We start from the raw sequence: 11,672 nt of genomic DNA on the forward strand, positions 1-11,672 counted from the left end.
TGTTAAGTGCCACAGGATTGACTTTCGGGAGTACCATACTCCCACACACATCCTCACTTTTTTAATTCTGGGAAAATGAAATAAAACAAAACACGTGTCATACCTCATACCGACCTCATATTGCAACATGCCGCTTCTGCCTGGTTTTGCAGCTGCTGCATTTTCTGCTTTACTTGTGTCTTTTTGAGACCTACCCTTTACAGCAGGCACTGTACAAAGAAACCCTTACCAGCACTTAGCGGGGTGTGTGCATACGCGTATGTGGGCATGAGTAGATCTTTGAGCCCCAGGTTTCACCTAGGACAGGTTTTTCTGTGTACACATCTTTTGCAAAGTCCTGATGTCCTAGGACTTACCAGGAATAGTCCTGAAAACTCTTTTGCCTGCTTCCTGAGCTTTTCTTCTCACATACCTCAGAGATTCTGTTTTGAGCATGCTCAAGGTTTGGTACGTAAGCAACAGCTACATGGAAAACCGCTTCCAGCAAGCTGACACTTCCGCGGGACGTGTTGTCATCCTCTTTCTCCCCCTCCTCTCCATTAGAGCTTCCAGCTGATCGAGGTTCAGCTCGCGGACCCCCCCAGGCCAGCCATGCCTCGCGGGGTCTGCACGAACCAACACACTCATCTAACCCTAACTTCTCAAAATTCCCATGGATGACTTCTGACTTCAAACGACTGAAAAGAAAATAGAAGAGAAATAGTGCTGCTCTGAGAACTGGGAGACCTGTACTGAGTTTTCTCGCTCTGCCGCATCTCCCTTCCGCAGTCCTTCAACAAACCTCTTCAGCTGTTTGCTTCTCCCTCCACTGCCACCTTTGGTGGAAGGAGACGGTGCTCGCTGGTCAGCCCTGGTGCAGGACCCCGCGGCCTGGGCAGGAAGACATCCACCCATGCTCACGCCTGAAAACATATTACCGACCCCAAAGAAAAATGGCAAATCCAATGACGGACTGCTACCGAGCAAACAGCGTGCCGAAAGCGTTAGGAAAACAGAATCTCACAGCACCGCCCCCAAGCGTTTTCCCAAGGATGAGAGGAACCCGGACCACCGTGAGAATCGCTGTGCAAAGCGATGACAAGAGCTCTTCCGAAGAGCCTCATTAATGCCCATCTACGGCACGGCGGCAGTGCCGGGCTCCGCAGAGGGGGGGTGGACAGCGCGGAGACATCACCCGCACCTTCGGCGACCCGCACAGCCTGCCCTGTGGCCCGTCAATACCGAGGCACACAGTTACCGCCCGACTTTGTGCTACTTAAGTTAACAATTATCACTGAAGTAATTTTCTAAGGTGTAGAGGTCAGCAAAGCGCTGGGAAGAATCCCGGCTAACGAGCAAGCCATTGCCACTGCAAAACGAGAACGGCCGTGAGGCAGCGGAGAGTATCACATTAAAATTGGCCATAAATCTGCAACTGCCAAACGGAGCCTCTTGTTTCGTGAAGGGTAAGAGGTTTTTTGGTTTAGAATTTTTTAAAGGACTAAAGGCACACAGCTTCTGAACTTTGTCCAATCACCCGCAAACACATTCTGAACTCGCTGCGTTCGCAAAGAGAACAAAAGCCAAAAGAAGGGCTTACAGTTTCCCTTTTTAACTTTCCATGTACTTCTAGCTCTTAAACAACTTTGATAACGAGTTTCAGCGACTTATGTACATGTCTTAACTCTCAAGCAATGGTTTCTCGGGGAGAAATGTGTCGTGCAAGTAAGGGTTCGAGACGGGCAGTTTTGCAGTGCACATTCATCATCTCCCTTAAAAGCAAATTGTTACAGCCACAGCTGCTGTAACCCAAGAGCGGAGCTGGACAAGGGAAAAAAGGAGAAGCGGTTTTGACCGCCAGGAGAGCTCTGTCTGTTGGGCACTCACATCACCCCTGCGGCACTCCTGCTATTGCCCGGCGAGTCCCCGGGCAGCCGCGGTCCCCCCAGCCCAGCCCAGCCCAGCCCGGCGGCTGTGGGCTCAGCGGAATGGGGCAACATCACCGCAGACGTGGCAAAAGGAAAAAAACCAAACACCCTTTCTCCAAATATAGTAACTGGTGGTGTCAAGCAGGCGGTCCCAGTCCTTGCTCTGCTCCTACTGAGTAAATACCCACAGCAGTTGACAGCCAACCCTTGAGCGCCAAGAGTTGAAAGGATTTCCCCGAGGTTTTCACCCCAGACCAGCTAGAGTCAATGCACTTTATTCCCAAAATGCAGAACTTTTCCCACCAATCTCCCCAAAACACAACCAGCCTGTTTTATGGGAGAAAAAAAAAAAAAAAAAAACAAACCCGCAAAACAACAAAGCAAGTATCTCATGATGCTGCGTGACACTTCCATTGGCAATGCAAGTTCAGGTCGCAGCATCTAAAATGGTAAAAATAATAATAATAATAATACAAGAAGCACCGCAACTGACATTTAAAAGAATTGGATTGATGCTGAAGCCTGCAGGGGAAAAAACGCGGAGCTTCAGAAGGAGTAGGAATGCTGCTCACTGAAATAAAGACTTTAAGACTTAAAGGTCTTAATCCTGGAGAGAGAAAAAAAAAAAAAAAAAAAAAAAGAAAAAAAAAAGGATGAAAATACTTCCTCGGACTTTTGTTCCTACAGAACAATAGGAAAAAAATAATAATAATAAAAAAATGTAATGCTATTGAGGATGCAGTTTCAAAATGGTGAGAAGTCCTAAAAGCCATAATACATTCTGGCTAGAAAACAAATTGTCCCCACAGTATTATAGGATTTAAAACAAGCAGATTTTGACAGTGGATTTGGCATGATGAATCAGGTAAATTGGAGGCTGAATCATCACTATATCCCCCGGCAGCTGCAGCAAAATAGAAAGGAAAGGAAAATCAAAAAATTAGAGAAGCACCTAGAGGATGTTCAGGAAACCACAGGCACACACAATATTGAGTGAAAAATCCCACTGATGTGGAAGGTTTGCGTCAGGTTTTTCAATGCGAGGTAGTCCTGGGGAGCTATGAAGAGACACAGCAGAGGGGCTTCTGACCCTCCCAGAGGGGAGGCTAAACCCGACGAGAATCGGCCCTCCACAAAGCCGACCCAAGAAAAACAGGAAGACCAGAAAGGAGCTCAGCATAAGCGATTAGATGGAGGTAACACACTCAAATCTCCAGTAATTATGAAGAAGGAACCTGAACTAACTCCACCAGGAGGTGGGCTGCACTTCATCACCTGCTGCCCCGGGCTTAAGGAGGGGTGAAGCCGTTCTTGCCCTCAGCCCAGGAAAGCTTCCCAGCCCGCTCAGCAGATGCTTTCGTGGGGCTGGGGGGAGGTGCCCCTGCTCAGGGCAGGGGGTGGCGCTGGATGGTCTTCAAGGTCCCTTCCAACCCAACCCATTCCATGGTTCTACCATGTTTGGGAACAGCCCGGTGGCAACGCCTTCCCCCGGCAGCGTCCCTCTGCCTGCAGAGCCCAACTCTGCCGCCCGGTTTCAGGAGGAGCGGTACCAAAGCGGCCCCACCGAGGCGGGGGCGGCCGCGCGCTCCAGGAACTGCTGAGCGGGTGCCGCGGGGATGCGACGGCCAAGGAGGTGCTGGCCACGCGCGGTGTCTCCAGGAAGGCTTCTGCATCGGCAACGTGGACACCAAATGCCCTTACCACGCTAACTACAGCTGTGGAATTACATGACTAAAGAGTTTACCAGTGTTTTTCATGAGCTTTCTTAAATCACTTTTAAATTGCTTGCAACAAGGCAAAAAAATTAATAATAAAATGCCTTTTTTTCTTTTTTTCTTTACTTTTTTCTTTACTGTTTTTCTTGTTTCTTTACTGTTTTCTTTTTCCTTTATTTTTTTCTTTTTTATTTACCAATTTTCTTTTTCCTTTTTTCTTTTCTTTTTTTTTTTTTTCTTTTTTTTCCAGAACATGTATGCCTGACCCATATCAATCTAACAGGAAAAAATGATATTTTTTTTTCCTGATTGTTTATTTATTCCCTTTCCCCCCCCCCACTACAGACTAGTACCATAAAGATATGCATTACCTTGAAGGTAGAGACAAAAGCCACCGCAGCAATGCAAACCAAGAGCGCTCCGTGTTGTGCCGCACACCGATCCCCGGAGGCTTCAGGCTGCGAGGGAAGGTGTGGGACAGAGCCTTCCCGTCACACACGCCAAGAACGCGCTCAGATCTCACTTCAGCGCTTGCAAGAAAGGCACAACGGGACTTCTTCTTTCCCTCTGCGTGAAAAAAATAACCTGTTAGCTGAGGAATGGATAACATCTATTGTAGAGGCTGGCTAATTTCCTCCAGGAAGCTACAAAAATCACTTTTAAGCGATGTGCATGGCTTATCCTGCACATTTTACACATGGCCCAGTGGAAGCGTTAGATGGCAGTGGGGTCCCAGGTCCCGGTTTAGCCCTGACTCACATAGGAATTGCCTCGATATCTGCTCGACAGTCATTTCAAATACCTGCCATCGGAATACGTCTTCTGCATTTCAGATCTGGATGTCCTCAATTCATCAAAACTGCTGTGCCGAGAACAGCAGATACGGGGCTTCCCGTGGCCCTCGGCGGGAGGGCTACCGTTCTTCTCGCCATTGGCACGCAGCGGCTTTACCTGTGCCCGGCCCCGGTGAGAACACACAGCACCACCTTCAAAAGCGCCGGTCCGTAATTCCACAGCTCCAACAGCCGAAGCACAACTACCGCGGAGCTTCAAACAAACAAAGCGGAGGTTTGCGCCATTTACATAACAGAGAGAAAGTGGAAAGAAAACTTGCTCAGATCTCGGGCGTTTGAACACGGACTTCAGGTGCGGCACTGAAAACGCGACGTGAGGTTACGGCGGCGCTGAAGACAGCAAAAGCAGTTGGAAGCCCCCGGCAGAGCCCTCCTTCGGCTTCGGCACTAAGCCGGGGTGACTGGTGGGAGAGGGGACGCGTCCCCAGCCCACAGCCACGGCCCACGGGAACTGCACACGTCCACGGCGAAGCAGCAAAAAGACATCATCACTTTGGTTTCAAACTTCTCCTGAGAAGCACTTCAACCTTCAACCAAACATCAGCTCATTAGCAATAGGTCAAAGCCACATGGTATTTAACTTTGGATTAAATATCAGCCTCATTCTCAACGGGAAGCCAGGGCATTAACATATGTCTCGTCGTGTATTTTCCCTTCCTGTTGCATCTGATTAATTACGCCTCTTTGCGAAATCTTTTCTTAGATTTGATGCGAAATGAAAACCTGTGTCAAGAGGGAGAGGACAAACCTCGGGAGAGAGACGGCAGCAGGGGGAAAATAATTCTCCTTTCTCCCCGAAGCTCTGCCCTCTATTCAGCCTGCAGCGAAGCCAAGGGAAGGGTTTTCTCTCGGTTGAACGGACCTTTCCTTTTCCTAAAGGCTTCACCGATTGCAGGACTTCGTTAACACCAATCCAGGCTAAACACCACCGCTCGTTTCCATACGGATTGGTACTGGTCTCGATCACAGACTGACAAAACATGCCGCAGTGATGATGCGTGTAGGTCATGACAGTGGAAATGTGATGCCTATAGGCACTTCCATCTCTAACTGGCAAAAACACTTCCCTAAATTTCCCGGTTTCTCAGCTTTGCCACTTCTTTTCGCATTCTGCAATAAATACCGTTCGGCTTAGTGACAGGATACTCCAAAGCTTTTAAAGCAAAACAAACCGATCATTCTTCTAGCACAGAAACATTAAAGCTCTTTCGCATTATGTTGAAAGCATTTGGACTAATATTTTGAGGTTAAAAACATCAATTTTTCTTCTAGAAAGTTAGTGATGTTATGGATGCAGCAGCCAACGTTCACACACGGCACATCAGTGAGCAGCTTGCTCAGAAGTTAGCACCTCAGATTTTAAGGTGCAATAGCCTCTTATGGAAAACTGGTTGAATTATACTAATTTATTATTTAATTATTTTCATTATAGCTACAGAAAGAGATTTGGACGGTCAGCAATAGCAGAGCGGAGCTTTGCAGAGCAGGTCGAAACACTCCATAGCTCATCCCAGAGGCACTTGGAGCTGGAGACGTTCGTTATCATACCATAAATACAAATTTAAAACTAGAAAAGAACACATGAAATAGAATATATAATATATATTGCTATTCATATATTACTACAATAATTAATGGATTACTATATTATTATATTAGTTTTATAATATTATTATTGAGAGTGTGTTTTCATATATATACAGTAATACCTCTAATACACCTATTATTGCGTAACCAAGGAGACAGAATCGGCAGCTGGCACAGAATCGGAAAAGCCCACCCGCCCAAAACATTTCTGGCGACTCTCACTCAGCATAAAAACTGCGCGGCAGATTCTGCACCGTCGCAGCCTCTTTCTTCCCCATCGAATTTTCATCGTGGGCCGCCGCGGCCGTCCCCAGTGCTCTACGCACGCCGCGTCCCTGCCCCCGCCCGCCCGCCAGGTCTCAGGCGAAGGCGGAATTTAAGAACATCCCGTGCCCACGAGCATCCAGGATTTCACAGAGGAAAGGGTTTTACGGAAAGGAAGGATTTGTGCATTTTGTAATGGGGCTTTTTCCTCCAGGAAGCTGCCAAACACAGGGCGCCGGGGAGAGAAATGCGATTTTTAGGTAGTCGGGAAGGTATGTCGGGTTTTTTCAACTAGCCGCTGGAGGAGCAGAGAGGTGTTCACGGCGGAATAGAGGAGGTAAGACCCCACTAATACACTGGAAAAGATAATACTGAAATTCATAAATGTGAGAGGCATCATTTTCCGCTGAGCCTCCCACAGCACTGCACGACTCTCCGGGCTTCAAAAATGTCCGATGCTGTTAAAGTTTCCCTTTTAATTTTGACTACGAACAATCCTGGAAGATCTCTGATTATATTAATGGCTCTCATCTATCATTTAAACACAGAGCCGCTCTCTATCATCTCTGTGATCAGGGAGTAAATGATCCTAACAAAACAATTTTATTTTTTATGTCTTTCTAATCATTTTGTTATTATTGAGTTCTGGTTTCAGCGATAACTCTGTGATTTACAAGTTATTGTTCTGGTTAGAGTATATTGCGTTAAGCAGCAGCCAACGTAATTTAATATCTATGGTGCCGTGTACATACACGCGTGTATAATTTTAGGCAGATGTCTGCGTTTTATGAATGAAAGCTACCTGCTAAAAATGAACCTGTGCCTTCAGAAATGAATTCCTCTGGGAAAACCAGCTTTCCTCACCCGCTGGAGGCCCGTACCCCCCGGGGGGATATGCCCGCGGATCGGGGATGCACAAAGAGCACACGGGATGCTTTACAAACAAACGTGCCTCCCGCACATTTCAGGCCACTAATGCACTCAAATAAAGTCATTACTAATAATGCAAAAGTCTAAAGAGCAGAGGAGAAACTTTAATGACTGAGGCAGAACAGTCAATTGGGTTACAAAGCACCATAGTCGCTATTTCATGGAATCACAGACTGGGTTGGGTTGGAGGAAACAGCAAACAGGACCAAAAAAAGCACTGAGGGAATCTTTTTTCCCCTAGCTATTAAATGTTTCATGCACAGAAAGCCAAAAAACCAGCCCCCTTGGGCTAAAACTGGGGGTTGAGGGCCCCCAGGCAATCCGGGCTGCAGCACTTCATGGTACAACTGGAGAGAGGTCTCACCTTCCCATAATACTTCCCCCCCCCCTTTTCACTCACGTTTCTTGAATTCACAAGAAAATCTCCGAATTGCAAACCTGCTGGGGAATTTGATCGCCACCCAATTTGCTCACTACTCTCAGGAGGGCCACAGAAATCCCAAAGTCTCGTGGAGCACAGAAGGAGGGAGCGGGTGGTTCCCACACTACATCGCTCCTCCAAGACGCTCACCCAACCTGTGCCAGAAACCCCTCACAGAGGGACGCAAACAGGCAACAAAGCCTCTCTGCTTCAGTTACGGTTTTGTTATAAACACACCAAAATGGATAATTTTGCTCGCTGCTGAACAAGCCCCGCATTTCTCAACAGCTCCACCCAACTTGCACGGACCCGGCGTTACCTTTGGTGTATTTTCCGCTCGGCCGTACAGCCGGGCCGCCTCTGCCGCCGCCTTTCCACCGCCCGCGCGCCGGGGGAGCAGTGGTACCGCTCCCCTCAGCCCCAGCCGGGCCGCGCTCCCTGCGCACATCCATTTTTCACAGAATGGTTTAGGTTGGAAAGGACCTTGAAGATCATCGAGTTCCAACCCCCCTGCCATAGGCAGGGACACCTCCCACCAGCCCAGGTTGCCCAAGGCCACCTCCAGCCTGGCCTTGAACACCTCCAGGGATGGGGCCTCAACAGCCTCTCTGGGCAACCTGTCCCAGTGCCTCACCACCCTCACAGGGTCCCCCTTGTCCTATCACTACCTGCCCCAGTAAAAAGTCCTTCCCCAGCTCTCCTGTAGGCCCCCTTTGGGTACTGGAAGGCCGCAATAAGGTCTCCCCGGAGCCTTCTCCTCTCCAGGCTGAACAGCCCCAACTCTCTCAGCCTCTCCTCATAGGAGAGGTGCTCCAGCCCTTGGATCATCCTCGTGGCTCTCCTCTGGACACGCTCCAGCAGGTCCATGTCCTTCTTATGTTGGGGACTCCAGAGCTGGAGGCAGTACTCCAGGTAGGGTCTCACCAGAGTGGAGTAGAGGGGCAGAATCCCCTCCTTTGACCTGCTGGCCGCACTTCTGCTGATGCAGTCCATTTTTGAAGCGATAAAGGCAGCAGGAGAGCAGAACGGTGCCCAGCCTGCCCCGCAGCGGGGCTTCTGCATCCTACGTACAGACGGCACCAGTAGTAGCTGTATTATCTAAGACAGCTTTGAGTGTTACCACGACAAATAATCTCTACAAAAGATGAGGCGAAAGGTTTTCCAGAGGAGGGGGAAACATATTTTGGTTTGCGGCAGAACTAGTTTGGGAATCACCTACTCGATTTTGTAAGGCTGAGAACCCAGAGGCTTTCAACAAATAAATAGTCCTCCCCCTTCCCCAACCCATCAAACTCCGCACCCTTGAAAATATCATTATTAAATACTGGATGTTTCCCTGCATTTTATCGACTATATATATATATATATACACCATATGCAACATAAAGGCTGCTTTTTCACCTTCTTTCCTGGCAGTAAAAACTCTTCTGGACCAAAAAAATTTTCCGGACCAAAAAACTTTTCCAGACCAAAGGTGACCCCTGGGAAACGCTGCCCGCCCCACACAGACGGATCCACTGCTCTCACGTACCCTCCTCCTGGGGGGGATCGATCCGCTTCGTCCCAGTTTCGGTGGAAAGGGGAACAGCCTTCTCCTCTGGCAGTCCTGCCCCGAGTCCACTCCTGCTCGGGGTTCTTCGCTAGGAAGAAGATGAAGGATTTGCTGGAGAGCGGGAAGTTCTGCAGCTCTTCACAGGGGCTTCCACACCGCAGAGCTTCACATCTGATGCACTCAGACGTAGCGAGTCACTCGGCAGCCCAGAGATTTTGGGCCACGAGGCAGCTCTGGAGCGCAAGGACCATGAAAACAGCAGTTTCTCTAGTTTAAACCTTGGGGTCAAGTGAGCTCTCCCCCTCTTCATTGTTTTCCAAACTGAATTTCCTTCTTTTTTTCCTTCTCCGAGCCAGTTCCCACCCAAATGGCTTCTCCTGACCCGGGGAATCTTTCCCCTCAGCTCACACTCTACCTTGGCCAGAGAGCAATTTTATTTTTCACTTGCATCTCCCGTTTTACTCTGTATCCCCTTTAGGACCAGCTGTGTTTCACACAATGATCTCTGAATGTAAATGATCACTTATCTCACCTAACGCAAACCATAGCGATAACTCATTTTAAAAGCCTCCTATTTTCAGAGCACCCTCCAAACTGGAGTGGCTTAAGACAGAAGGAAAATTGTTGCCATCACTTTTTTTCAGTATCACTACTGAAGTTTGTACATCTTTTTTTTTTTTCAGTTCCAAAAAAACAATGCTGTTGTGACCCTACCGCGGATTTCTTCCATGATGCTTTTACTCGGGAGACGGAAGCAGATACTCATGCAGTTTTGCCGCTTGTCTAAAAGTCGAGATTAATTATTCTTCTCAAGCAACCGCATGCAAGAAGTCCATCAGCACTGAAACTCCAACGGCTGCAGCACTTCGGTGGGAAGACATTTTTCTGGATATTCTCTGTTTTACGGATTAAGTAGCAGCAAACACTAAGAATTATGTAGATTTATAACGTATTTTGCTACGGAGCACACCACACTGGGTAAGTCACCCCTCAGAAACCAGTGGCCTTCCCCAACTGTCTGCACAGCGGGAAGAGCCACTGCTGCGAATGTGCTGCGTGACAGTTTATTAAAAATAAATCTCACACCTGGAGGAGGAATATAAATGCTATTATCTCGTCACGCAAACAATTTTCAAAATTTTCTGTCAACAGTGTCAATTCTAATGACACCTCAGAAGCTGAGGGACAGCGAAGAGTAAAATGTTGGGCTCATTCTCGTTAAAAAAAAAAAAAAAAGACTAAAAAATGCAAAACCCTGTGGGGTAATGGAAGAACCGCATCCTGGGCCACATCTGCAGATCCGTGGCTGATCTTTATCGGTATCAATGACCCACAGCCACGAGAGGACCTTCCCCTGCAGGAAGCAGGGCGGCCGTCCTGGCGGCATCTGCACCAGGCGGAGGGTTTGGGCTGGAATCTGTCCTTCTGATGTCCCAGCATCATGCTGGGAGCGCTTTGTCACTGGTGTCAGCCCGGGGGACACAATTTTGAGCCCGGCCCGTGGAAGTAGCTGACGTACACCCCTCGCAACCTTCCCCGCTCCAGTTGCACCGCTGCCCTTGAGAGGACACCCAGTGTGAGCAGAAGGCACAACCAGGAAACTGAATTAGCACACTGGGTTGAAAAAATTAAAATTAATTACTAGTTACACGAGGAGGATAAAAATAGAAGAAAAAACAAACAATCCCCTCTGTTTTTCAAGAAATTTGAACGCTCACAGTCCACGGTGTCACCCAACAGCTCATCAACACATCCAAGGAGAAGGCTTCTTCGCGGGGATGGCGATTCCCCCACTGGGCACCCTTCAGCTCTCTCGGACCTTCCACCTACACGTGAGCTTTGAGAGAGAGCCCCGCGTCAGGCTGCGGGAGTCTCCGGTCCCACAGCAGAGCTCCCCAACGCTCGCTGAGCGGGGCCACCATGGGCACAGCCCAGCTGTGGGGCCACCGGGGGCCACCACCACAAGCTGGCCTGGCGGGGACTGAGCGAGACTGGACAGCAAAACCAGGCTTCAACTGGACTTCTGCCATTGGAAAAATAACCATTTCTTCCATAAACTTTCCTGAAATGAGGAACGCTCTGTCCTAGTCAACTGATGCCTTTCCAGAAAAAGCAAGCAAAAAAACCCAAACCCACAACTTTATCTTTTCATGGATAGGGAAGTGATCTTATTATCTCAGGCTATTATAACTTTGAGGTTTCTATCAAAAACTTCTCTAAGGGAGATAAATATCACATTAAACCAGCCATACAGTCCCACAACTCCCACGTTTTAAAATAACCCTGAAGGTCAGGAACTTACACGATTATCTCTACAGCTTACACTCGCTTATGAGCCTCTACATCAAACGGGAGCAGTCATTCTGTTCAGGGTTGGTACGGCTTCAGGACAGACACAAAGTTTTAGCAGGAAAGGTCTTGCAATAGAAATTTTGAGAGGGA

This window comes from Vanellus vanellus (assembly GCF_965231255.1).
Source record: "Vanellus vanellus genome assembly, chromosome: 7".
Lineage (NCBI taxonomy): Eukaryota > Metazoa > Chordata > Aves > Charadriiformes > Charadriidae > Vanellus > Vanellus vanellus.